The sequence below is a fragment of the Nymphaea colorata genome, chromosome 5, assembly GCF_008831285.2.
Source record: "Nymphaea colorata isolate Beijing-Zhang1983 chromosome 5, ASM883128v2, whole genome shotgun sequence".
NCBI lineage: Eukaryota > Viridiplantae > Streptophyta > Magnoliopsida > Nymphaeales > Nymphaeaceae > Nymphaea > Nymphaea colorata.
In genome coordinates, this window is record NC_045142.1 from 11354767 (window position 1) to 11372899 (window position 18133).

Below are 18133 nucleotides of genomic sequence, written 5' to 3' on the forward strand. Positions count from 1 at the left end.
TCCATGGTCATACAAGATAACCCTAAAATATCTATTTTAGAGTCAAGAGACTATTCTTAAGTATACCAGGAGCATGAGAAGGTGAAGTGATATTTCATTTTATGCTTGAATTATGTTCTTTCATTTCTTGAATGTAGTCTTGTTTTGCTTCTCATATTTTTCTCTCTTCCTTATTTCTTCATGGTTATATGAGATAGCTCTCAATCTTTATTTTAGAGTCAAGACGCTATGCTCGAGCGCACCGAAAGCATAAGAAGATGAAATAATATCTTATTCTATAATTGAACCATGCTCTCTTTTTTTTTTGAATATTGCTTACATATTATTCCAGCATAGTTGTTCGATTTTTCATTTATATATGAATGAACAGTGAGAATGAGAGTATAATTTGGGATTTCTCTTTATTCTTATGTTTATTATTTTGAGGTTGGGACTTGTCCAATTCGAGAAAAACCCTCACGAATATGTATACATTAATATGTATGTTCATGTCATTTGATGCTAGTTTCTTTTTTTAATCATCATATTAGGAACCCTAATGAGTATCTTATCGTGTGGTTTGATCTTCTTCCATACCCAACGGTAGAAGAAGCATATTCCCTTGTAACAAACCAAATAATAACATTCTATGTTTATTTATAAATCATATTTTACAAAAGATTTTCGAAAACAAATACTTTCTCTAATGTGGCTTTGAAGACTTAGCTTAGACTCTTACATGAGTCCAAGCTCCCCTCCAGCTTATATCAAATTTGAAGTCGGTTATTTTAAGTTTTTTTTTTTTATTTCTAATCTCATTAAGACACGTATGTATATATATGTTATATACATATATGTGCACATGATGATTCCTTCATCTGTCTCTCTCTATGTTTCTACATTTTATTTTACAAATTTTCATATACATATGAATGCATATATACATGTGTTCTATTTTCTCTCTCTAAAAGCTTTTGTTTATCTTTTCAAGATAAATGTTTTCTCCTACAAAATTCTTATATATATCTTTTTCTTTCCCTTTCTATTTAAGTTAAGATTTTATTTTCAAAAGCTTATACAAATATGTATACATATATATAGAGAATGTATATATTCTCCTATTTCAATATCTTTCTTTTAGTGATCTTTGAAGTCTTTTTTTTTCTCTCTCTTTCTTTTTATAAAGAATATTGCATCTCTTCCATTCCTTTAAACATTTTCCCATGATCTTTTATTTATCAACTTTATCAAAACCAAGACTTAAGTAGTGACCCAATATTGGATTCATGTTTGATGGTTTATAACCTCAATCCATTTTCAAAAAATTTTCTTTCTTATATATGATAATTATCAAAACAAAAATCTTATATGTATGTTATGGTAGGAATGCCCTTATATGAATGTTATAGTAGGAATGAATGATTTTCCTTTCCAATCATATAGGATCAATGCATTCATGCATTCAAACTCACTTGATATCACTTATGATCACAAGCACTTCTCCAAAAGAATTTAAGCAAGATGAGATAGAGTTCTAAATAGGTAGTAACTGAATTAGAGCAAAATCTCAAACCTACTTAAAGTCTTAAGAGAATACTAAAATGACTTCAAAATGATTTCTCAAGCTTTCCAAATAATATTTACAAAGATTTTTTCAATTCTAGTTTTTTTCAAAATATTTCACATTCTTAAGTAATTCTTCAAAAACCTTTTCAAAAATTTGAAATATCAAACTTTCAATATTTTCTACACCGCATATGGAAAGAAATGTTTAAGCCAAGATAAAATGCATCAATAATAAACATAGCCCTTGGATTGATTACCCCCAGTAAAGGCGCGAAAAACGGTCAATCCTCGTACCGACAGCTGAGTCCATTTCTCTCTCATTTTGAAAACAAAACTCATTTTTCTAGAGCACCAAAATTTTGCGGATGCGAACAGTTAGTTTATGCAACAAATGCAACGGCTCATTGGGCTCATGTAAGGCAGATATTAGGCTATCTAAAATGTACTAATTCTATATGATTTTGAAATATCTGAAATCTAAATCTTTTCTTTTGACTGACATTTTATCTTGGAGATATGCAAAACAACAAACAGTGGCAATATATAAAGTTGTTGCAAGCCCTTCATTAATGGATATGATGTTGTTGGATAAGCTATTATAAGACTTGGGAATTCAAATTGAAGAAAAACTAGTATGAGGTTGTTGCAAGCCCTTCATTAATGGATATGATGTTGTTGGATAAGCTATTATAAGACTTGGGAATTCAAATTGAAGAAAAACTAGTATGAGGTGTTAAAACATTGGAGCCACATACCTGCCTGTTAATCAAGTATTTCATCCCTACATTAAACACATTGAAATAGATTACATTTTATAGGAGAGAAGGTTGCCAATAAAAATCAAACAAATAAGGACCCAATACGAAGTGGCAAGTATTTTAAAAATATTACCTGGACCATGATAATTTTCTAAAAAAAAAAAACATTGAAGCTTGTTCATATGGAGTTTGGATTGAAGGGGAATGGTGAAAATATTGTTTCCAATCATGCATCTTTCATATCAACGATGTCTTTGCAAGTTATTGGCAACAACTTACCAAAATGTATGATTGGAATGCTACGTGTTTGCCCAGATCAATTGGAGATATAAACCTCCAATGAAAGCAGCTGCGAGTTAAGCTTCCCTCCTTTAATTGGAGGTATAAACTTCATGGATGGAAACTATAATGGTAAACCTCAAGGTTGGAAACCAAGCAAGGGCAACAATACTGTTTGAAGATAATGGTTATGTAAAATGGAGAGAGAACAACAAATGTATCAAGCTAAATCCAAAATTATTGAATCTTGATAGACCAAGCTACTTAATTTGCTATTTAGTAGTTTCTCTCATTAATTCCTCTCTTATGAGAGAGAAAACATAAGTAATTGTAGTATTATGTTGTTCAAACAAGAGGATGGAGTTGATCTTTGTGAATGGAGGTGGTACTAGACCAACTACATAATTTGGCTGGTATTCTTCTTTTCTTCTTCCCCTTGTGCTGCACTTTCATAAGGTTAGTAATTGCCTTCAATTACTAAGCCAAATGCTATCTGGACTCAATCTTGCTCTAAAAAAGGAAGTTTAGTGGTTCATGCAAAACAAAATGGATCAAAGAGGAGGAAGGCATTTAATGTGGTTTGATGTGAAAAAATGGCTATATCTATTAGTGGCGGAGCCAGGATATTTTGGCTGAGGTCTGATGCGCGGTGGCCCATGTAATTTTAAGTCATCACAATGCCACTTTTTTCTTTAATTTTTCTAATGTTTGATGGGCTGGTGCGGGCCAACTATGTACGCCACTGATAACCATGGAGAACTTTCGCCTATTGATTATATATTGTCAACAATGAGTGATTTCTTATTTATATTACATTTACAATGACCATGAGATTTTCTTGATTACAGGAGAAATACCGGAATAATCGGCAATTATTTTGCTGTGACTACAATAAACTCTTTCCCTATCATGCATCATTTGCATAGCTGTGGCCACATCAATATGATGCGTGATCTGCATGGCTAGCTGCATCATAATCTTTGTCGCTTAACGTTATCACTGGAGGCGCTATGGTCTTCATTCCTTGATGTATGTTCGGCTAAATCTAATACGAGTTGTGTGAGTTGAGGTAAGATACGCTTACACTTTTTAGTTTGTCTGAGCTGAAAAATTGAGAATTTCCTATGGGTTGTCACTTCTTTACTTTTTGGCAAGAAACTGGTTATATGTGCAGGTGCACAAATTTTTAGTATGATGGTATCTTAATGACAAAAATGCCTTATTAATAAAAAAACCTTTTAGTAAAGACAAAAAAGAAAACCAAAAAAGTTAAAAGACCAAAAAGTCATTTTTTAAAATAATTTTCAAAATACCCCAACTCCTACCCTTTTTTTTTTTTTGAGGAGGCGGGCACACGCAACTCATTCTGGTATTGGTACACTGGCTTAGGCCAGGGGCCAATAAGCGGCTGGTGTTTGGTACAAGTGGTAGGGTGCTAATCCGTTGCACATGCCAAAGTAAGTATAGACCTTGGACTATGTTGGTACCAATATGCCAACGGCTAAGGCCACACAACTCATTCTGGTATTAGTACACCAGGCCAGGGGCCAATAAGCGGCCGGTGTTTGGTACAAGTGGCAGGGTGCCAATCTGTTGCATATGCCAAAGTAAGTATTGGCCAGGGACTATGTTGGTACCAATATGCCACCGGCTAAGTAAGTATTGGCCAGGGACTATGTTGGTACCAATATGCCACCGGCTAGGCACGTAACTCATTTGGTATTGGTACACCGGCTTAGGCCAGGGGCCAATAAGCGGCCGGTGTTTGGTACAAGTGGCAGGGTGCCAATCCGTTGCACATGGCAAAGTAAGTATAGGCCCTGGACTATGTTGGTACCAATATGCCACCGACTAGGGCCACTCAACTCATTCTGGTATTGGTACACCGGCTTAGGCCAGGGGCCAATAAGTGGCCAGTGTTTGGTACAAGTGGCAGGATGCCAATCTGTTGGACATGCCAAAGTAAGTATAGACCCTGGACTATGTTGGTACCAATATGCCACCGGCTAAGCGAAAGTCTCCCAACCCAAGAGCAGTTTCTTTGAGTAAGAAGGTAAAAAATAAAATAAAATCTTTTGACCAGATTTAGCCATGAAGTAATTGGGTCCGGGCAATGAACGATTCCTCGTGAGAAGTATCAACTCTTGGCCAACAGTTGCTTTGTAAGAGCAAAAGCAGTTTCAGTTTCTGCGATACTGCCTTTTCGTTATTGCTGTTAGGTTTTATTTGAGCTGATCTATTAATCTATTGGTACAAAGATCGGTACAAACCTTCGCAATAGAAGTTGGTTACATGCACAAGCTCATGTGCATGACACATTCTCCCTGGGAGTGAGCCAAGGGAACACACAGGAGGGGAAGGAGGTGTGGGCAATTGCCCACACAAGGCCACAAAAATGGTCATTTTATATTGAAATTTCATGGCTGTTTTTGAATTTATATATAGGTGCCCTTTAAAAATTTGAAATTATATAACCAGTGTCATGTTGTTGAAATTTTCTAGCTCCACCCATGGAGACACATGTCATGCACCCGCGACTGTGCATAGTGCACATAACTCTTTCTCTCTCTCGTTCGCAATTCATTGGGCTCTACTGCCTAATTTTCGTCATATCTGTTTCTTTTATTTAAGTTGAGGTATAAGCCAATTGTTAGTACTTTTTTTCATCCACAGAAACCTCCACAATTCATTGCGTACATTTCCCCATTCCCCGGAAATGGAAGCATATATATTTCTTCATGAGTGAGTGCGCACGTGAAAACAGCTCAGCAGATCGACCATAAAAACTACAAGAAGATACTTGCCAGTCAGTCAACTTAGAAAGTGAGCAACCAATTAAGTCTATAATTGCACAGTTCAGTCCTTCTTTTGCACCTTATTAGCTTACTTTATACCTAAGCAAGTGTTTAGTCCACATTTGGCTGTCTTTTGTGCTAGTGTGGGCTTTAAACATTTGAAAATAAAACGAAACCAGATCTAATCTATAAAAATAGTGGAAAGGGTGTGTCACGACCAGACTGCTGGTTGATGGATTGACTAACCTCCAAGAAAGAAAGAACGCGGGAGACGGAATGGTTTGGTAGGCCTTAAAACTTTTCTTGATCGGCAAGCATCGTCCTGTGGTCCTGTGACTCGGTGAAGATATATATAAAAAAAAAATCACATGCGCTATACTGTGTAAGAAATTTCGTGTGTCAGTATATAAAAAATAATTTCGTGTGTGAGTATGGTTAATGACAAAAATACCCTTAGTTTGAAGAGAAAAAACAAGTTTTTGTCTTTTGATAAGATTAAATGGAAATAAAAAAATGAAATGACTACAAAAAAGGACACGGTTTTTTTTTTTTAAATTACAAAAAGCTTCTCCTTTTTCACGCAACGTTTACTAATTCAAAATCAAGCACTCACTAAGCAAATGTGAGGCTTTGCAACATCCACCAACTATGTACTCAAAACGTCTTGATCAACTTAGTGTTGGCTGTACAATTAGTTTTGGGCTGGACAACGTACAATGAATCACGCCAACTCGAGTTTGATTAAAACTCATCGGTTAAGCTTCGTTTGAGCTCCACTCATTTATGAATGGGTAAACAAGTCGAGTTTGATTTACATGAATTCAACTTGATTAAACTCAAGTAAGTTTGTTTAATCTAGGCTATCTTTTTTTTTTTTTGTTTTTTTTAATTTTCAAACTTAAAGCCAAGAAAAGAGATAAATGAGTCTAGTTTCATTTACATGATTCAACTTATTAAACTGAAGTAAGTTTGTTTAATCTAGGCTATCCTTTTTTTTTTTTTTTTTTTTTTCAAACTTAAAGCCAAGGAAAGAGATCAAATTCAATTGGGAGTTGGTAAACAAGTTTAAATAAATCGAGCTTGAGCCAAGATTTGATCTATTAAGTGGAACTCGAGCTGACCTTGTATAACTCGAATTGAACTTGAGCCGAGCAAGATATGAGTCAAGCTGATCAAACTTGATCTCAACTCAGCTCGTGCACAGCCCTAATTTGGTTCATGCCTAGAGGAAAGGTCGGTTCTTGGCTCAGTAGTATGTCTCCTGAGTAATTAAATTGAGATAACTGAAAAAGAAAAATTCGATTGATAGTTGAAATTTTGTCGAATAAATAGTATAATGTCTGCCAACAAAAACCATAATGCTCAGGTCTACAATACCAATGGCACCGATGAAATTTATTGAAAATATGATTTATAAAAAAAAGTTACGTTTAAAATAAATAGATCTATCCAAATTTATTCTGACAATTAAATTCGTTGAGAAATCAGTATTATCTGTCTTTCTTATATATTGATGTCGTCCACGGTGGATTTCAAGAAGGAAGTGGGGAAAATTTACAACAGTACCTTAACTTAGACAATATTGTCGAATAATATAATATATTTTACAGTGGAATAACATTTTTTATAATTTCACGTTTATTGCTTCAGCAGCAAGCTATTATTACCATCGTGTTTTCTAATTGGCAGCCTATTCATCTCTCTCTATCTCTCTCTCTCCCCCCCTCCTCCCCCCTCCCTTGTTATATTTGCCGTGACAATAACATGTCAAAACAGTGTAAAGAAATCAGATTGTATAACGGAATCAGTGAGACTGCCGATCCGGTTAATCTATCAGTGAATCGGTTCTGAACCATCCAAAAATATTTTTATTATTTATATAGATGCCAACTAAAAAAATAAACGAATTTAAGTGCATTAAAAAATTAGTTTGCCACCGATTTGATTCGAATTGTGGTGTGGCTAACTCGGACCGATTCTGATACCAGTGAGTGAGAAATTAATCGTATCAAAATACCTAGCCATCACAGAAAACAAAGAAAGTTTCCTTCTCAGGAAACAAAAAAGCAGCTCACTACTCTATCTATATTGAATGGGGGAGTGTGGCTGGTGCCCAAGTCCTTAATTTGAAAATAAAGGACTGAGCAGTTTTGAGAAAATCGAGTATGAAAAAAAATTAATATTTGATTAACCAATCAAATTCGTTTCAGATTTTTAAAAATGACATTGAGTCGAATTCAGATATGTATAAATATTAAATCAGATTTGGATTTAAATTTGGATTCAAATTGGATTTAGTTTTAAATAAATATCGTTTTTCTAATACTCTTACATATTGAAAATCGGTCAATTCAGTTCAAACTTTAGATTCAGATTTGGATATGAATACAAAAAGTAGATTCAGATCCAGTTCAGATTGTAAAATTGGGTTTTAGATTGGGATATGACTTTTGTTCATTCATATTTGAATCAGAATTCAAATATACAAATGTCAAAAAAGTGGAAACTGTTAATAGTATGTCCCGATTCAAATATGATCCATTGACATACCTGCAGAAGAAAATTGAATTACCGATATAAATTGGTTAGATGCGATCTCAGTTCATCTGGTTAATTGTCTGTAAAACTTATCAGTTACTATTTGCGGCACGAGAGCATATTATTTGGCTCCTTGGGACCATAAGTAGGTTGCTTCATATTGCAACACTCGTACAGTGTAGGTGAATGGCTTCCACACGCGAAGCACAGTTTCATTCTCATTACTTCGTCGCTCCATAAATCCAGACTCCATGCTCCACCAGTTCTCTCATCTTCATCTTCAGGGGGAGGCATAACTGCAAGAGTGAAGAACCAGCCCATCTCCCATCTCCGCCATGGCTCACAGAACTCTGCACCAACTCACCATTCTTGTGTGCCTTTTCTGCTTGCTTAGCACAGAAACTGTGGGCGCCGCTCGTCATTTCCTGCTGGGCGATGCCCCCGCCCCTAGCCTGCCCCCAGTGCGGCCAAATCCAACATTTCCGAACAAGCAGTCGACTCTGCCTTCTATTCCTCCGTTGCCTTCAATCCCCGCAATCCCTGAGATCCCCGCGATTCCGACTATCCCTACCATCGCTACTCTTCCAGACCTTCCTTCGCTTCCCACTTCGCCACCACCATCATAAGAGCAACCCTCTTCACTTGCATGTCATGGTTTGCAATTCCTGGTAATAAAGTTGTACTGCTTTTGAAGCAGGAGTTTCGTGTTATTCGTCAATGCGATACAGTGTTTGTGAGTTGTTAATTTGGAGATGTAATGTGTTCTTCCGAGTCCTTGGAGACATGATGCGTGGTTTCATGATGTCCTGAGATATTGTTTCTTTTTAAAAGTTTGTGAATTTGTCTTTGGATTTATTTCTCAGACTGCTTGTTTCCTTTGCTACTGTGTTTGTGAGTGTGTTATTTTTTGTCTTTAGATCCAGCGAAGCAGCTCCAAAGGCCAAGGGGGTGCCAGCTTATTCACTTCCTTTTTCAAAAATAAGTTTTGGCGACACTTTTTTTTTTTTTTTATCATTCAAACATTTCTAAAATAAACCATTTTTCACCTTAAAAATTGGTTTTGGGATATCATCCAAACGCCCCAGCCTAAATATTTTACCCATTTTTTCACGAACCAATGTTTTAATACATGGCAGAGAACAAATAAAAATGTTAATATGTCACGAAGAATTTATAGAATTCTTTATTTGACTCCAATTCTTTATTCAATTAGCGATTGATTGGTCCTTCAGCCAACCGGTCCTGCATTACATTATATATACTTTGCCTAAGAAAAACAAGAAGGGAATTAAATTCGTATTGAATACGATCTGGTTCTTGCTCACTGTTGCCCATACTTTTGCTTGCGCTCTAAAGCATCGATCAGCTGAGGAGATTTAACATGGCTCCTTACGGTGAGCAATATCGCTTCCTTGCCTTTTAATCATCTCCAACATTCATTTATGGGTCCATACTTGTTGGTGTCTACTTGCCCTCCCTCTAAAAACATGTGAACTTAAAAAGGTTTCATTTTTCTTAGATAGAAAATTTGAAAAATTATATCTTGGCCCTTATTAAAATTTTGAAAGTATAATTTGCGCCTCTTTGAAAAATTCCTGACTCGAGGCCCATAAGATTCCACCCACTGATAAAAAGATTGTCACCATCAGTAAAGAATATGTTTGATTCCAAGACCCAGTTGCTGGCAACTATTGCGATGCCATATGAGGGTGCTGAGTTTCATGGTAAACAGAAGATGCATCTCGCAATTGCCAGTAACCTTCAGCCTTTCTCCTACCCTGCCCTCTTGAACAAAAGGCAAAATAGACCCCATGGACAAGGGTCATCGGCATCTTACAGTACAGTAATCATGTAGAAAGTTGAAAAAAAAAAATCAACCAAAATGCAGGTATGTCAACCGATCAAATTCAAACAGGGATGTACTCTTAACCATCTGTTTTTTTTTTTAAGTTCACATATTTAGTTCAAACTCAGATTCAAATATCAATGGAGAAAAGACAAATCTGAATCCGAAAATTCGATTTCACAATCCAAATCCAATCTGAACCTGAACCCGAATTTTAAATGGAATCTAGAAGACTTTACAAAATGTAAGAGCATTGGATATAGGATATTTTGGATATAGAATATTTATTTAAAACTAATTCTGAGCTGCATCCAATCCAATCGGATATGTATATCTGAATCTAAATTCAAATCTGATCAGACCTCATTTCTTAAATCTAAATCCTATCTGATTTTTTTATCAAATATTTTTTTTTTTCATATACGATTTTTTGGTTCGGTGAGATTTTTTATCTAAATCGAACATATTGACATTTCTAAATGCAGCAGATATATATATATATATATATATATATATATATATATATATATATAGAGAGAGAGAGAGAGAGAGAGAGAGAGAGAGAGGGCCCAAAAGAAAGTATATTTTACACCAAGTTAAAAATCAAACGAGTTAAGCAAATAAATACCAATATGAACAGACACTTGCATGCTAAGAAGCCATGTCCAACAAAAATGGAATGAAGTATTCACTTGAAGTGGAACTTATAAATGATAATTTACATTACCTGAACAGGTTTTGGGTCAAAGGGGAGAATGACTACAGCAATTTCTGGAGATCAAGAAGCAACAAAAATTCAAATAATATTTTCGTGACCTCTAACCCGATTAAACATTACTTATGTTGAGCACTTCACATTTACATTTACATCAGGAAGCCAATCAGCTGAGGTTGAAAGAAAAGCAAAAAATTATTTCTAAAGAGAATTAAATTAAGCAAACGGTATTTGCAATGGGCACAACAATTGTATCCAGTAACTAAGAGAAGCACATCAGGGTACCACCTTACTGATACAACTCCTATGGATAATTGCATTTTCTTGGGCATTTTCTGGTTTTGACATGAAAGGGACTGCAATTTCCATATGATTGGCATAAGGAAACAAGCAGCACTATGCAAGGAAAGGAAACTAAAGAAACAGAAACCTGCTTGGAAACTTCAGCCTAAATAAACATTTTAGCAAATGCAGTTCAATTGGTTTTGCAGTAGACACATAGTTTATAGATCACCAAAAAAATTATCAATAGCAAATATTATTGGGAATGTCATCCGTGAATGTACCTGGAAGAAAGTATGGTTCTGCAAGTCTTTGCATAATGCGTCTAGTTGTTCCTTTGTTAGCACCGGTTACAAAGTGCATATCAAATAGCTGGAGCAATTTGCGAGAATAAAAGCATGATCCCCGGCATAACTAATTAGAAATGAGTTAAAACAATGAAAATAAAATGCAAGAATAAAAAAAAGCCCAAATCCCAAATCAAGCAAACAAATAAGAAACCTAAATTAAAAGAAGAACAAGAGGAAGAAGAAGGGGAGAAAGAGAGAGACGCTGACCGACTTTTTTAAGATCAACGGCCACAAGCTGGTGAGGGCAAACTCCAGACGGGCAAAGCGCCACCCACATATCTGGAAACTCTTCTCACTCGCGCTACAAAGCTTGCATGGGAGCTCTTGTAACAACCGTGACCACAACCCAGTGGTAATTATATAGTTCACATAACTAGTAAGTTATTTCTTTTGGTTGAGAGACGTGGGGTTTATCCCGCAACTCAACATAAAGAAATTATTTAGATCCTTCTTGGATGTTCTATTTCACATTCCTGGATAGATAATCTGCATAGCAATTCTCGTTAGTCTTGATTAATTCAATACCGAAATCAAATAATTTTATGTTGTTTACCAATCGTCTTATTTCTTTCTTTACAATTGAATTTTCTAATTTCGCATTTAACCAGTATTTTACCTACATATTATCAGTTCTTACTCTGAATTTTGTGTATACTACATATATCTCAAAATGTAAAAGTGCATAATATAGTGCTAATAATTCTTTTCGATTAATTTCCTACTTAACTTCGTTTTCTTTAAAACTTCCTGAGTGGTATCTACAGAGATATTCATTTTTATCACCTTCATATCTATATTTTAATACCGATCCTATAATCCATACAACTGGTTTTTGTTCATTTGGAAATTCAAGTTTGGGCAGATTTTTACAAACTACTTTTATTTGCTCAATATGTTGTTTATCTTCTTCATTCCAGTAATATTTCTTATCCTTTTTTAGTTTTTCTTGAAGTGGTTTACAGTATTTTGCTAAATGTGGTATATATTCTCTGACTTGGTTTACTAGTCCTAAAAAGGATTGTAATTTCTTTTTAGTATCTAATTCTTGTGTTTGTGCAATTTTTTGTATTATATGTGTTTGCATTTTTATTCCTGCTTTATCTGTTTCTATTCCTAGAAATTCTATTTGCTTCTCACATATTACTGCTTTGTTTTTGCTTATTGCTATTCCTACTTTGATTGCATAATTTATAAATTCTTTCAATAATTTGTAATGATCTTCTTGAGTATGATTGAATAATAATATATCATCTATATAAATTACACAATTTCTCAGACCTTTAAATTGTTCGTCCGTGAAGCTTTGGAATCTTCTTGGGGCATTTTTGTATCCAAATGGTAACATTCCATTCGTAAAATCCATTCGTTACTGAGAATGATGTTAATTTTTTACTTTCTTCTTCGAGTTTTAGATGGTAAAATCCACTTTTGTAATCAAATTTACTAAAGTATTGATATTTCGATACTTGTTTTAGTTTTAATATCTTGTTTGGAATAAGGTAGTTATAAGTTTTAACTTTGGCATTTAGATTTATATAATCTATAACTATTCTAATTTTTCCTCTTTTTTGTTTGTTTGTTTACAATAAATGCTGGGCTATTGTGTTTTGAGTTTGATTTTTGTATATATCCTCCTTTTATTAGTTCATTCAGATGTAGTTCAAATTTTTTAAGATCATCTGGTATATATTTCAAGCATGGTTGTGTTATTATGTTATCTTCCTTTATTAGTTCTATTCTTACTACTGTCTTATGTTTATTCCAATGTTGTAGTGGGTTTTCTGAGTATAGTTATTCTAGTCCATTTTGTATGTTTTCTAACTCGTTTCTTTCATAAACATTTATAGTTATAGTATTTATCCTTTCGCGTGTAAGTTTTTGTGTTATCTTACTATCACCTTTAATCTATGGTGTTGTTTTTCTTTCATTATTTTTTACAATTAAGACATTAATCTTTTCTCCACAAGGTGTGGTTAGTATTAAGTATTATCCGTAATGTTTATTGGTAAATAGCTATTTAGGAAAGGTCTTTCTAATATTATATCTTTCTTATGTAGTTCAAACACATATGTTCTATTGATCTTAATGGTCTTTCTTAGATTTGGATATTAACGTTTTTTGATTTGTAGCTTATTATAGCCTTATCTCCATTGAATCATCTGACTTCTAATGGATCTTCTAATTTTTCCCATGCATTTTTTGGTAGACAATTTTTCTTGCATAAATTTATTTGTGCTCCTGTGTCAATATAGGCTGTGTAATATGATATCCTCTTGGTATAAGTTTTATTAATATATATATAAATTTATCTTTCTTAATGTTCATTATCACTCTCGCTTGTATCCTCATAGTTATATTGTTCAAATGCTCTATATGAGGTATGTGGAATCCTTTTATTTATCTCATTTCAATAGGTCATAAATTTCCATTCTGCTACTGCTTTAGCTCTTAGATAATTGAAAAAGTTTCTTCTATAATCTTTGAATTTTCTTCTCATTACCCTTTTTCCTAGATTTCCTATAAATTTAAGAACATATATATATATATATATTCGGAATAATTTTTCTACTCTATTTCGTACAAAAAGTCTAGTTTGTTCTTTATATGCTTTTACACTTGTAGTTTGAAACATTTTGTTTCTTCATATGATATATCTGACATTGTTTCATCTGATTCTATGTTTCTAATTTCTCTTAGCCATTGTACATGCACTCTATCTATTAATCGATCAATAAATTGTCTTGCAATAATCATCTTTTTTAACCATATGATCCACTTATTTCTTGTAATAATTATTTGTCTTCTATCTTTCCAATTTATTAGTGTTATATATGTTAATCCTTTTCCTAATTTGATCATCATTCCATTCCGTTTATTATATTTCTCCACATTATAGCGTCATCATAATCATAATACGTATTGTCGTAATCGGTTAATTCATCATCATAGTCATTATAGTTATAGTTATATTCATATGTTGTTTCTAGTGCCAGTTTCTTTTCTTCTATTTCGTTTCTGATATTGTTAATGAATCTATATACCATTATGTATAGTTTAAGAATTTTTATAAGCTTTTCTTTTCTAAGTCTTTTTTCCTCTAAAGCTTTGTCTAACGTATTATTCATATCTTGTTCAAATTTTCTTTTACTTATTTGGCTAATCATCTAAGTTTTTTGGGATTATTATATGTTTTCCTAGATGTTCAATTTCCAATATATTCTTCTCTATTTTGAATTTTTCGTATTTATTTAACCATTTGTTTCCTAATATTATTCCTTTCAGGTTATCATGGTGTAGTGTTTGTATTTCAAATTCTACTTCGAACATATATTCTGTTATTTTTATTTCTTTGCTTTTTTTTCCTAGGCTTTTAATTATATTTCCCTGAATGTCTTTGTACAGGTGTTCACTTGGTAATACTATATCGTTATTTTTCATATCGGGTGTAATATAGTTATCTTCTGATCCTTGTATCTATAAGGATTCATTTTGTCATATTATCTATAATTTCTTTTATATGAAATTGTTTCTGATAACTAGTTGTTCTTGATGTGCTCACACTTAGTTTTTGCTTAATAATTTGTAATTCGTTTTGTTCATTTTCTAAATAATAATGTTCATCTTCCTGTATTACTGTGATTAGTTGCTTGAAAGGGTTATCTATCTAGATCGTATTATTATCTTTTCTTTTGGCAGATATTTTATGTTTGTTGGTTACGACATACATATTTTTTCCTTTAATAGTCATTACTTTACATACTTTTTCTAATTGTATTCCTGATAATTTCCAGTATAGCACTAGGCTTCGGTCTATGTTCTGATCCATTAAACCTATAGTATAATTTGGTTTTATTGTAAATTTTAGTTTTTTGTGGATTAAGTTTCCTTTTATTTTAGCTATTATTGCTTTTTCTACTGGGTAAATTATCCTATCATCTGATAAGTATAATTCTAAGGGTGTATTTATTCATTCTTTAAAGCATGTCTTTACTAGAATTTCTATTCCTCCAAAGTATACATATTTCATGGGTGTTTTTAATTTTAGTTGTTTTAACTCTTCCTGAATACCTTGTCTGCTGATTAGGGGTACTTTTGTTGTTCATACAGCTTGGTCTATGTCTATAACATGTTCTCTTTGGTTAATTATATAATATTCTTCTTTATTTTTCTTTAGTACATTTTTTATAACTGAGATTTTTCTGATAAGAGGGAATTCAAATATTTTTTCAATATTAATGTCAATTTCCTGTAGTTATATTTGTTTAAATATTTTATCGTCAAATATTATTTTTTGTATTGTACATTCTTCGGTCAAGTCTTCTTGGTATCGAATATTCTTCTACATTTTTTTGCATTTTTTGTAATAGTGTTTAAGTTTCTTCTACTTTTTATGCTTTTTGTAATATGATTTACATCATAACTGGGGTGTTGTATGTTCTTCGCAACATTTATATGGTGATTGTATTATAAGTTTAAGTTTTTTCGATTTTACATATTCTTCACACATTGTTTTAAACCACGTTCTTATAAATTCTATTCTTGATCCTAACGTATCTTCTTTTGGTCTATTTTCTTGGAAGGTTTTTATCACTTGTCCATAAATCACTGATGGTAATTTTGAAAAGAATAGGTCTAGATACATTGGTTTTTCTTCTGTAGTTATACTTGTCTGATGATAATATTTACTGAATAGTTTGTTAGATTTATTATGTTTTGTCTAGCAGTTATTTTTACTTGGTCTTCATATATTTTGTCAATGTTTGTATGTGAAAATTTATGCTTTGATTGATCCTAAATATTTTTCCAATATGTCTAATGAATTTGTAGTTGTCGTGCATTTACTATCCGTTTCTGCTCTTAGAGATTCTTTTGATGAGCTTGGTAGTTTATCAAACCATAAATATACATTTCCTACGAACGAATTTTCAATATATGCTGGTACACTTTTTATCTCTATTTTGTTTTCCGTGATGTGTTTACTCATTTCTGCTTTCCATATTTGTAGTAATACTAATATGTTATTTGTGTTATCTAGATTTAATATCCCCTATTTCCATTATTTTTGTTTTGGAATCTGGATTTCCAAATTCTTTCTCATCTTTGATTTCTACGATAATCATCATAATGTCTGTTTCTACTTGGGTTTCCTTTATAAGTTCTTGATCCCGTTTGATATTCTTCCTTGATCTTAATTCTTTCTTTAAGTGTAGTATTCATGTTTATTTCCATATCTGTAATTTGTTCATCTTGTTCCTGATTTACTATTAATTCAGTGTATGTCACACTTGGTTCATAATTTTCTGTTTTGATTTCGTTATTAGTTTCTTATTTTTGTATGTTATTAATTTCTAACATATTAAGTTCTTTTTCTTCTTGTATACTGTTTTGTTGTTTATTCACTTAGTCTAACCTTTCGTTTACTTGTTTGAATTTTTGGTCAATTTTTTCTATTAATTTTTCTAGTAAAATGATTACTTTATCCATTTTTTCTTCCAGACACACTAGGTAACCTTGTAACAACTCTTTTTTGTCGTTAGAACAACCTTCATATTCCATGTTTTTAGTTTAGGCTTAGGTTTATTTTCTTTATTAAGTCTTTTTATTCTGTCTAGTACAGTTTTTGTATTCATTTCTTCTTCGTCTAATATTAAGTACATACCATCTGTATTTATTTCCAGAAATTTTCTATTTAAATTCTACATTTCTATCCAAAAATAAATGTTTTTTTTGAATCGATTTCGCATTCTGATTTATTCATATAAATAACTCTGTTATTATTCTTCCAATAATTAGGACTTGCTTATACAAGGCTGTTAGGTACTTTATTTCTCTTTTAACTATCTGGTTAGAAATATAAAGCTTTTCTGGTTCATGTTCTACTTTCTGTATCTCAGGTTTTCTTTGGTTCATATTTATCAAAATATCATTCAACTGGTTACTTATTCTTTTCTGATTTTTCAAAACTATTTTTATATCTTGTAAGAGTTTTTCAAAGTCAGTTTTGTCCATATTTTGTGAAGCGTTTTCCTGCCCGATTAGTGCAAACATTCTCATTTTCAAGTATGTGCTTTGTGTCCTATAATCTATCGATATACCAAACTGAAATAACCCTTATTCTCTATATGATTTTTCCAGCTCAAGAATTGCTTTTGCTGTGTTCCCCTCATGACATGACCATCTCACTTTCCCCGATCGGCCTCTGCCTTTGTGGGTACTCGTCTGGGGTCTTTCCCTCTTGGGTTACACATTCAAGCGCCTCCTTTGCCAGAGAATCATATAGTCGAATGTAGGTGAACTTCAATTAAGCAAATAACATAAAATAAAACTACTCTACACATGCTTAGAAATCAAAAAGTTAGCACATGCTCATGAGGAAAACTAACACTTTATTCCATAACTAAAGCAAACATACTTACAGATAGTTCATCAATCCCCGAAGAGGTTGACGATAGTTTGCTACTATTTACCTCTGGAACAAGCTCCATAAGGCTTTTCCTAACTAGAATACTTGGTTACAAGGCTCTGATACCAATACTAAAGAGGCAGAAGGCAAGAGGACATAAGGAGTGAGGAGAATGAAGAGAACAAGGAACAAGGATTTGTGTAAGGATCGAATGCCATTCTACTCTCTTTTTATGCTATTTATAGACACGGTTGGCGGAGATCTGCGATCGAAAATTGCTGCGGCCGAATCTTGATGGATGCCCATTATCTCGAATCTTTTGTTTAGTCTCCATCATCTTTTATTCTGTCTACCATTGTCTCGAATCTTTTCTTTAGTCTCCATCTTTCGCTTTATTCTATCTGCTATTAGTCTCCATCTTTCACTTTATTCTGTCTACCATTAGTCTCCATCTTTCGCTTTATTCTGTCTACCATTGTCTCGAATCTTTTCTTTAGTCTCTATCTTCTTTTTGCTTTTGACTTGAACCTTCTCTTTAGTCTCTATCTTCTTTAGTTCCAATCAATCACAACTTTTCCATATTAATAGTAGTGATTGAAGTATTGATCGAAACATATTCCTT